This window comes from Mirounga leonina, unplaced genomic scaffold (assembly GCF_011800145.1).
Source record: "Mirounga leonina isolate KUSES-001 unplaced genomic scaffold, KU_Mleo_1.0 Mir_101664, whole genome shotgun sequence".
In the NCBI taxonomy this organism is placed as follows: domain Eukaryota; kingdom Metazoa; phylum Chordata; class Mammalia; order Carnivora; family Phocidae; genus Mirounga; species Mirounga leonina.
In genome coordinates, this window is record NW_023270175.1 from 25,778,200 (window position 1) to 25,788,785 (window position 10,586).

Genomic DNA, 10,586 nt, shown 5'->3' on the forward strand with positions numbered 1-10,586 from the left:
TCATGACCTGAGCCGAAGGCAGACACTTAACCGACTGAGCCACCCAGGCGCCCCTAATTTTGTCTTGTTTTTAAATTAAGCAAAGACCAACAGTGTTATCAATCTCCCTGGAGTTTCGTGCAGATGAACGGTGTTCATGTTGAAACCTCACAGTTGCCTTGCAATTACCTTGTTATAAATCTGAAATCTGTTTTTGGGTTACCTGGCTGGCTTAGTAGAGCGTGCGACTCAATCTCAGGGTCGCAAGTTCAAGCCCCATATTAGATACGGAGTCTCCTTGAAAAAATGAAACATTAAAATCAAAAATCTGCTTTTGTTAAATGCAAGTTTATTTTTGCATATCTTTTAGTATTCCTTTAAAATAGACTTCATAAAGTAGCTTTCCCGCATCATAAATCATGTGTATTTTACATTTTGATTGATGCTGCCAAAGTGCCCTCCGGAAGTGTAGAACTCACACCACCACTCAGAGCAACAGTGTGCAAACGCGTTCAGTCTCCCCTAAAAGGAGGTTTTAGGAGTGAAAGGAAGGGGGGGAAGCAGATAGTGACCAGCCGTGGACAACAAGTTCAAGAAGTGTTGCTGAAGAGGAACAGAGGAATGGAAGTGGAAGCAGGTGGTTGAGAAAAATGGGAGATATGTGGGCATATTTGAACCATGACGGAACAGTAGAGATGGAGAAATAGAAGCAGGAGAGAAAGGGGATAACGGAGGGTTAAAAGCTTCTAACTTGATTCATTACCAAGTGAATTGGCTATTGTCTCCGCATCATCAATTGATTAATCCATCTGTTTCCTACTGATTTGAAATCTTAAAAATATGAAATTTTCAGGGTGCCTGGGTGGCTCAGTCAGTTAAGTGTCTGACTCTTGGTTTTGGCTCAGGTCGTGATTTCAGGGATGTGAGATAGAGCCCCGAGTTGGGCTCTGTGCTGGGCGTGGAACCTGACTGAGATTCTCTGTCTCCCTCTCTCTCTGCCCCTTCCAACCTGCTCCCCCCCCTTAAAAAAAAAGAAAAGAAAAGAAAAGAACTTTTCCCCGTGTACTTTACAGATTGTTCCACTGATCTTCCATGACTTGGGCTTCCAAGTTACTAAGACAGATTGCAGGTTATGTCCATTGCTAATCACCTGTCATATTTCAGCAATTATGTTACCAATTTGTAAGAACACTGTCTCACTCTCTTGATTCCTTCTTTTTCATAGCCAACTGATTTTGTTCTGTGGATGCAATATTCTCTTGGACATCTCTCCAGATACTGATTTGAATTTTTAAAACATTTTCCACATTAACTTTTCCCTGAAAAGTCAATGGTTTTGCTTATTCACCTTAGTTTTTCGCTGCCGGGCTGTTGGTTTTGCTCAAGTGTCTGGTGATTGGCCATTCATAGGAAGGACTGGATCACTACGGTTTGGTGAGTGGTTTGGGGTCCCCTGAGGTTGTGAAGGTCACGGTTTTCTCTCGGAACGTGACAGAGCTGTGCAGGGGACTGGTTGGGGGCGTGCCCATGGGAGGCTTCCCATTTATGAAACGTGCATAGGGAACAGGTTGCGTCAGTGTCTTACCAGATGCATAGAGCTTTAGGGGATTTAACTGTTCTGCCAAGGTGTCTCTACGTTCTTACGGCCGGTCCCCCAATTACCTGGGCACTCCCTCCTCTCTCCTACCACAAAGTCCACGCGGGGCCCCCTCTCTGGGCACAAGATGTGCTTTATTTAGAAAGCTGTTCTCACTGGCGGTAGCCGGGGGTGAAAACTGTGGCAAGACACAGTACACAGAGTTGGAGAAAGGCCCATTTGCCTTGGCAGACCTTTAACTAACTTCTCTGCTTTCTGCTCCATGACTCACTCTAGCCCCTACTAATTCAGAGCTTTTTCTGGGGCTCTATTTGGAAGATTCGTAATCATTCCTCCAATATCCTTCTCTTATTCCTGTGCTAACAGGGTATGGGTTCCACATTATGATTTCCAGAAATTTCTTCTTGTTTCCTAAAGGTCACATAACAGCAGTTTAGCGCAGACTCTAGAGTCACACGGCTTGGCTTGGACAAGCTTTTGATCTCTCTGTGGCTCTATTTACTAATTGTTTTTACAGTGTTAAATTTTATTTCGTTGATATTGCCCCATTGGGCTAGCCCTAGCATCAGCAAACATTTGTTTCTTCTTCTTCTTTTTTTGTTGAACTGTAGTTGACCTAACAATATATCAGTTTCGGGTGTACAACATTTATATACATTAACCACACAGTGTTGTTACAATATTATTAAGTATATTCCCTACGCTACTTATTTTATAACTGGAAGTTTGTATCTTTTAATCCTCTTCCCCTTTTCGCCCATCCCCCCCTGTTTACTCATCTTTCAATTTGGATAATAATAGTACCTATTTTGTAGACTTATTTAAATGGCTTAATACATGCAAATCATTGAGTGCTGTGGAGGGCCCATTGGAAACACTGAATAACTATCAGCCATTACATTTCTCTGGTCTGCTAGTGAGACCTTCCCTGGTTTCCCAGCACTACTCTGGGTTTGTTCTTATTTTTATATTTCTTCTGGCATTTTAGTGGGATTTGGGAAGGAAGATGAGATGAAATACATGAACTCTGTCCATCACCTTGAACTGGACGTGAGCACTTGCATTTGAAAACGGTAAAAAGGAGCATTCTAGGTGGTTAATTTTCTACCATTTTGAATTTCACATTCTTGGTTTGCTTAGAATAGCATAGCTATAGGAAACCTTGGAGACCATCTAACAGAGTACCCTCTCTTTAAAAAGGAGCAAAGAAATGAGAAATACCTTCCCCAAGTTTGCGGATCTATTTAGAGGGACAGATCCTTCCTTCCTAGTCCAATGTCCCTACCACTAAAAATAAGTAAGTTGGGGCACCTGGGTGGCTCAGTTGGTTAAGCGACTGCCTTCGGCTCAGGTCATGATCCTGGAGTCCCAGGATCGAGTCCCGCATTGGGCTCCCTGCCCCGCAGGGAGTCTGCTTCTCCCTCTGACCCTCCCCCCTCTCATGCTCTCTCTCTCTCATTCTCTCTCTCAAATAAATAAATAAAATCTTTAAAAAAAAAAAAAGTAAGTAAGTATCTACCAGAAGCGCCAAGGTTAGAAACTTCATATATCTGTGCCCATCTTGTGCCCTTTCCTCCCTTGCAACAGAACAGTCCCTCCTTCTATCCAAAGCCAATCTTTTCACCCGGACTTCACCCCATCCTCTCCTGCTTTCCTCAGCATTTTCTATTATTAGTAATACCTTCTTTTTGTAGCATATTCAACCTCTTGCTTTTAACTAGATCCTTTAATCATGTCAAAATCTATCCCTTTAAGAAAAAGGAACAACAGGGGCACCCGGCTGGCTCAGTCTGCGGAGCCTGTGACTCTTGATCTCAGGGCTGTAAGTTCGAGCCCCATGTTGGGTGTAGAGATTACTTAAAAAAAAAAAAATCTTTAAGAAAAGAAAAAAGAACAACAAAACTATTGGACCCCTCCCCCCACTCCCAGACTCTGTTCCATGTTCTACTCCTTTTCACCTCCAAACTCCTGCAAAGTACCCTCCCCATTGTGCTTTCCTCCCCCCCCCACCCCCACCTGAATCTGCCTCTGGCCTCATCACTCCAGGATACATCCCTCATTAAGATCATGTGTGACCTCCATGCCCCTCAATCCAACAGAACATTTTCAGGCACCAGATTCTCCCAATTCTCAGCAGCACTGGACCCAGGTGACCAGCTCCTCCTTCGCGAAACCTGTTCTTCTTTGGGCTTTGGGACGCTAACACCCTCCCCTCTTTTATCCCACCTCCTTGCCCATTCCTTCTCGGTAAGGTTTGCTGGCTCGTCACGTCTACCTGGCCAGTCAATGTTGTGGTCACACAAGGCTTGGTCTTAGTTCTCTTTTCCCCCATTTTTAAAAGTAGCTCAATTCTTTATGTCTCACTCTCTACACTCCCTGGGTGAGTTAGAGCTCAAGGCTTCGATAGCCCTATATACTGTCAGCTCCCGAATTTAGATCTCCAACTCAGACCTCTCTCTCTACTCACTGACTGCTGTCACGTCTTCTTAGATGGCTCGAGGATGCCTCAAAATCAACACGTTATTTTCTCTCCTCGCAAAGTTTCATAGCTCCGTGAAAGGCACACTCACTGATCGATCAAGTTATGCAACCCCCAAACCAGCATTATCCTTGGTACCCCTCATCCCCTAGGTCTGATTCAGCACCAAACCTTTGTACTTTATTTTCTGAATATGTCTTGAATCCATCTGCTTCCCTCTACATCCACCCCCTTCCCCTGCCAGCCCCCGGAGGCAGCTAGCTTCATCTCTCCCCTAGACTACTGGAGCGGCACTCGGACTGGTCTGTGCACGTGGCCGTGGCCTTGATCCCGCAATCCGTTCTCTACACCACAGCCAGACTGATGGCTTCAGCACACATCTGCTTAGGTCACTTCCCTCCCCTTCCTCTTCCCCACGCCCCTCCACACAGAACCCCAGCAAGCCCTCTAGTAGCTTCTTTTTATTCCTAGGAAAAAGACAAAATGCCTCAATATGGCCTGCAAAGCCCGGCTGGCTCTGGCCCCGGCTCAGCTTTCTAGCTCATTCCTCATGTAGTGCTCCCTCTAGCGTCTGCAACTCCGGCACTGCTTCTTTTTCCCCAACCCTGTTTGCCAGGCCCCTCCCACCACAGGGCCTTTGCACTAGCTATTTCCCCTCTTTGTGTGGTTAACCCTTTCTCAGCCTCTCCGACCTCAGGCTCAGCATTATTTCCGCAGGGAAGACAGTCTTCCCCGAGGAAGTCAGAGCTTCTTATCAGAGGCTCTTCTAATACCAGACACTGACTTAGTACCATTGCCGTTGTACGTTTATTTGTGTGACTGAATAATTTCTCTCTCCCCGCCACTCATGCATTCATTCACTCAACAAATGTTTACTGAGCCCCCTACTGTATACCAGGCATTGTTTTAGAAGGGGCGACACACTGTAAAGAAATAAATACGCAATATGACGGCAAGCAGTGAAAAGTGCTGTGAAGAAGGGGAAGCGGGGTAATAGGGCAGAGACTATATGGGAGGCTGCTGACTTGGGTGGGACGGTTAGAGAAGGCTTTTGGGAGCGGCGGGCGGAGCACAGATGTAAATGCAACGAGAGGGCAAGTCCAGAGGGCGTGTGGGGGATGGGCATCCCAGGGAGAGGAAATGGGAGGGTCAAGACTAGAGGATGTTGACCCTATTCAAGGAACAGCCGGGAACCCTGTGGGGCTGGAGTGGAGCGAAGGGGAGGGTGGTGAGATCAGGATGGCGGGGGGGGGGGGGGTGGGTGCAGGTCATTCCTTTGGGGCCTTGTAGCCCAGACATGGGAAGTGGAGCCATTAGAAGCTTTTAAACAAGGAGTGACTGGATTCTCTGCATGTTTAAAATGATCACTGGTGCTGTCTTGAGGTGAACGGATTGAAGCAGGGAGCCCCATTAGGCTCTGGAGTGGTGCTGAGGAGAAATGATGGGCGCTCAGACTAGGGCGAGCCCGGGGGAGGTGGCGAGAAAGCACAGGATGGAATGCATTTTGAAGGTAGAACTTTTGGGATTTGTTGATGGGTTTCTCCAGACCCTCCAGTGGGTTTCCTTTTCACTTCAAGCAAAAGTCAGAAGCCTCGGCAGGGCCCGTGAGGCCTGTCTCCCCTCCCTCCCTCCTTCCCCTTTGTCCATGTTGGCCTCCTTGCCCTTCTGTGGGAACAGACCAAGCCCGAGACCCCTTCTGCATTTGGCATTCCTTCGGATATCAGGAAAGCAGATACCAACATGGTTTGCTCAAATGTCACGTTACCAGAAAAGCCTTTCTCGGTGGTCCTCTATGTCCCCCTTCCCTGCTTCACTTTCCCGGTCAGTTCCTCTTTGTCGTACTTACTACCATCTGACCCACGCATTCACTGAACACCCGTAATATGAACACCCAGGCATATAAGTGGTGTGCGTGTTTATTCCATGAAGGCAGAGACTTGGTCTGTTTCATTCACTCTAGAACAGAACTCCCAGAACAGTGCCCGGCACACAGTAGGGGTTTACTAAAAAGTTTGTGAAATATTGTTGAAATGGAGAAATGAATGGAGCAAAGAATGGCCCCAAGGTCTGGGACCTGAATGACGGTGCCGCCGCCCGAGGCCATCGGGAAGATTTTTCCAGGTGAGCGTCGGGACCGCCGGCTCCGAGCCTCCAGCTGCAGTCCCTGAGCTGCTTCGTTCTGTCCCAGGTCAGAGACGCACGCCCTCCCTCTGGGGCCCACGGAAGGCCGCGACACGTTCAGAAATCTAGGAGTCTGCCCTCCCTTTCTCTTCCCACGCCGAGAGAGGGAGAAAGTTGTGATGAGCCGAACAGACTTGCCCAGTTCCTGAGAGTGAAGGTGTCATCAACGTTTCAGACATTATTGACTCTGTGTGTGGTTTCCGGCAAACAACTGACCGCCTACTTTAAGAGACAATATCACTAAGTGCTTTTTTTTTAATGCAAAAAAGAAAGAAATAAAAAAGAGCTACCTATTTTCCTCATTCCTGCAGGTGCCCAACCCGAATGACTTGTTGGAGCGCATTTTCTGCATTCTTAATAGATAGCCAGCAGGAAATGCCTCTTATAGCCCGGGCTGGAGGGGTAGAACGTAGCGAGGGGAGGGTACAAAATCCCCAGCCCCAGCTTCCGCAAGCACTGAGCTGCTCCTAGGTGGGCCAGGCAACTCTGACCATCACTTCGCACCTTTGCTCAGCTCTGGCATCTTGCTGTCTCAGTTGATGGTCAGGAATTAAGGTAGGAGAAGCTGGCGATTTCTGGGGGGCGAGGAGGGATGGAGAGTCAACTGGGCAGGAATCGGGGCAGGGGGGAGCGGTGAGCATCACATGCTTTGCTCACCGCGCTACAATCTGGTCCTTTTGGGGCTTTCGTTCCAAGTGATCACTGTGACAACCTCTCCCGAGGTGCTGGATAACATTCTGCAGCAGGGTGGTAACCGTGTCCTTACAAGCAGACTGTGGTAGAGTTGAGGCCCAACTGCGGGCATTGGATTCCGTGTTAGAACATTTGTGCAGAAGTCTGGGCATCATTTTGAGGTCAAATTGGAACGCTAGGTGTTTTTATTGTTTGTGCATTGGGGAAAGGTTGCAAGGTGCAGTGTACTTCTGTAATTCTGCTATTCTAACTGCACAGCTGGTACACCTTGACCTTAGGGTTTTGTCTGCAAGAGGCTTTAACTACAAGCCAGGCACTGGGACGGGATCATCTTCTCCCGGAAAGTCCCCCCCCCCACCTCCGCCTCACGGCTGTCCCCTGGGCTCCAGCTTTGCAGCGCCCCTTCTCCTAAGCCAGACCCCAGCCAATTCACGCCTGCATCAGGAGACCCCTCGCAGAGGGCTCACTTGGGGATGGGAACTGTCCACGTTTCTGCAGAGGTGCAGTGAGATGCAGCTCTGCAAAGGCTGTAGCCAATAACGGTTCTCAGAATCTCAGTATCCCCGAGAGGCACGTCCTCTCCGCTGAGGTCTGAGTGCAGCCCGGAGAATTGCTTGCGAGCTAGATCCAGAGAAGTAAGCCATGGTTCTCCTTTGAAAGGTGTGTCCGTGTGTTTGGGGAGAGGTAGCACTTGTACCCCAGTCAGGATCCCGCTTGCCTAAGGTCTGATCCCTCCAAGGTGATGGGGATGAGACCTGGCCTCTGACTTTCTCCCTCTCGAACCTTTCCTGGCTGTGGCCAGTGGCCTGTGGGCTCTGTGGTCCTTACCCGAGGAGACTAGGAGCATGCTCCATGGCCCTGATGTCCCGAGGGTCTGGCCGGCTGCCTTCCTTATAGCTTCAGCGAGACTCCGCACAGCTAGATTTGCAAGCTGTGTCAAGCCTGAGCCTAGAGCAGTGGCCGCTGGCATCTCCAGGGCTGAAGCCGTGACTCTTACAAAGGTGCTAAGCAGCTCTTGCAAGTAGAGGCTCTCAGGAGAAGCCTGGAGGGAGTGGACAAATGTTCTGTCTGCGCTGCCTAAAGGAAACCAGATGGCCGGCTTATGGCCCGGCTCAAGGCTCCCTAGAGATCAGAAGTCAAGGCCTCACATTTGATAAATGGGGAGACTGAAGTTCATAGAGGGGTTCTGTGAGTCCCACCGGGTAGACAGCAAGGGACGGTGGGGAAGGGACAGACACTGAAGCCCTGAGTTCAAATCCCAGCTCGCCCCCCACCTAGCTGTGTGGCATGGGCAGTTCATTTCACTTTCTGGGCCCCGATTTGCTCATCTCTAAAATGGGGACAATAGGACCTCCGTTGAGAGTTGCAAAGACTAGAGAAAATATGCACAGAGCTTCTGGCACAGAGGCGGTATTTTGTAAACCGAAGCCTTAGGAAAAGGGCTAGCTCCAACATTTATCATGACTTTATAATTTGTAACACCTCCACTTTCTTTTTTCTTTTTTGCTGTGTTTGGGAAATAGATTTGACGGATGACTGGGTAAATTTAAGGTGTTACATGTTTATATATGGTAACATGATTGCCATTATGGTGATAATTAGCACCTCTATCACCTCGCACAATTATCCTTTCTTTTCAGTAGCTGGAATAATTTAGTCCTAGTCTCCTTCAAGTTGGAGGACTGCTAATGATATTGTGCCTTAGATCTCGAGGGCGTATTTACCGCTTCTAACTTTGTGCCCTGAACAACACCGGCCCGGTCCCCTCACCCCCCAGCCCCTGGTAACCATCATTTTACTCTGTTTCTAGGAGTTGGACTTTTTAAAATTCTGCGCCTAACTGATATTATAAGTACAGTTGACTCGAACTCCGTGGGTTTGAACTGCGCGGGTCCACTCACGCGAATTTTTTACAGTGCGGTGCTGTAAATGTATTTTCTCTTCCTTAGGATTTTCTTTGCATTTCTTTTCTCTAGCTTACATTATTGTAAGAATACAGCGTATCATACATATACAAAATATGTGTTAATTGACTATTTATGTTGTTGGGAAGACTTCCGGTCAACAGTAGGCTATTAGTAGGTTAAATTTTGGGGGAGTCAAGTTATATGCAGATTTTTGACTGTGTTCAAGGCCAACTGTACTTGTCTTTCTCTGACTCCTCATAATGTGCTCAAGGATACCTTTGCTTTATTTATTTCTACAACTCCGAGAATCTGAATATATAGCATGTGCTTTTTTTTAAAAAGGAATAACTTACCTTTAGCGAAATGCACAGATCTTAAGTGTACAATTTGATGAGTTTTGGCAGACGTGTCCATCCACGTATAACCTTCACCCTCCTCAAGGTGCAGGACATTTCCAACACCACCGGGGTTCCCCACGCCCCTTCCCAATCTCCAGCCCACAGCCAGCCACTGTTCTGATTTCTGTCCCCACAGGTTATCTGTGCCTGTCCCGTGTAAGTGGAATCCTATAATATGTGGCCTTTTGTGTCTGGCTTTTTTTTCCCACCCACAATAATGTCTTTGTGAATCATCCATGCTGCTGTGTAGATTGGTAGTTTGTTCCTTTTTGTTGCTGAATGACAGTGTCACAGTTAGTATATTCTTCCTCTCGATGCTGGGCATTTGGCTCGTTTCCACTTTTTGGCTATTTTAAATAAAGTTGCTGTGAACCACATGCACGAGTCTTTGTGCGGACGTTACGTTTTCGTTTCTCTTGGTTGTATGTGCCTAGAAGTAGGGATTGCTGGGCCTCAGAGTAAGCGTGTGTTTCACCTGATAAGAACCTGCCCAACAGAGTGGTTGTTTGCATGTCTTTTGGAACAAGGATACAATGGATTCGTTTTTCAGGTGGTGCCTGGTTATGCTTAGCATGGCTGTCAACCGGGGGAAACAGTGATGTGCTCAGTGGAAGGCTTCTGTAGACAGCAGGACCCAGTTATGGCTGCGGCCAGAACGAGTCTGAAAGGAGACCTTTTAGGAAGGGTCCCCTGCTCGCTGCCAGATTCCTTCCTGACGTTTCTAGCAGGACCATGAAAGAAGAGGCTGCAGAATTCATATTCTCCAACCTCTTAATTTTACGCAAGAGGAATCTGAATCCCAGAGAGGCCATGTGCTTCCCCCAAAATCACACAGCTGAGGAAAACCCCAGGTCCTCTGACTCCTAATTGGTCTGATTTCCTTGCATTGTGCTTTCTCTGCATGAAATGGAACTCAGGCATTCAGCCATTGTTTACTGACCTACTTATGCTAGGTGCTAGGGATAAAGAAATGAATAAGAAATGGCCCCCACCCTCAAGGACTAGAGAGGAACAGAGACTATTAAACTCTAAGCTGTTGCAGTAGATTCCCAAGAATGAATAAAGGTACCTTTAGCCAGAGCACACTGCCAAGTCTGGTCAGGTAGCCAAAGGTAAAGTAGCATCTGGACAGGGCACTTCTAGTAAAGGAAGGCCACACAGCATGTCTTGAGTGACCACTGTATGCCTGGTCCTGGCTTTGGTGCAAGAGGACAGCCCCCTCTCTGAAGGAGCTCGCGGTTAGGATGCTATGATGGAAGCCAAGTTTAAGGCAACTCAGCAAACAGCTATTGAGCATAGGCTCTGTCTCAGGCACTGTTCTAGGTGCGGAGGATATGGCAGTGAACAGGGTT